We start from the raw sequence: 775 nt of genomic DNA, 5'->3' as shown, positions 1-775 counted from the left end.
CGTTCATGGTCGAATTTGTCAAAGAGTGGTCATGAGTCGCCCCTCCTCCTTGAGGAGGAGAATGGGTAGCCGGGGTAGCATCCATCCTGGGAGTCCGACCCCTTGTCTCAAAATCGTTGTCCTGAAGGCATTTACAAACTCTTAACTTTTGGTATCAACCTAACAGCAATAGCTAAGAGAGTAAGACAGTTTTCCGTCCTCTACCCCCCAGTTGAAGCCTGGTTGCGTTCTCCAGTACCACAGAGGGATCGAGTTATGTGTAGGACACTTCCTTACCGCCGAACTTGCCTAGGTGAAGGACGGTAATTCAATGCCCACCCTCCAAGCGAATACGGGAGTTCACGAGGAACTCCGGTAGGCTCAGGAAAGTCACATTAGGATGAAAAGAATTCAGGACAAAAGAAAAAGTGCACCCAAAGGACGCCCCAGACTACTGGGCCTCCCTACCCAGGGGTCAAAGCCTGGGACTACCCTAGTGTAGAAGAGAGCTGCGGGTCTGAGGTGGGGTGCTGACTACTCCTACTGTAGCCTCGTGCCACCTGCAAATACAAGAGCACTGAAGGTGCTGGCAAAGCACTATAAGGATCTGTAATTACAGGATTTACTTTATTTAAGTTACTTTAGAACTCGGAAGCAATAATATCCTGCGAGACGAGAGGCCCCGGGCTCCAGGGTAGCTTTTATTTATTGCTGTTGCGTTTTGGAAAGGGGGTGTCCTCAACAGAGTTTCATACACGAGTGTTCATACACGAGTGACTCTGCAAGTGCTTAGCCA

Source organism: Penaeus chinensis, chromosome 34 (genome assembly GCF_019202785.1).
Source record: "Penaeus chinensis breed Huanghai No. 1 chromosome 34, ASM1920278v2, whole genome shotgun sequence".
Taxonomy (NCBI): domain Eukaryota; kingdom Metazoa; phylum Arthropoda; class Malacostraca; order Decapoda; family Penaeidae; genus Penaeus; species Penaeus chinensis.
The sequence above is the reverse complement of the archived record's forward strand: the minus strand, read 5'-3'. Positions refer to the sequence as shown.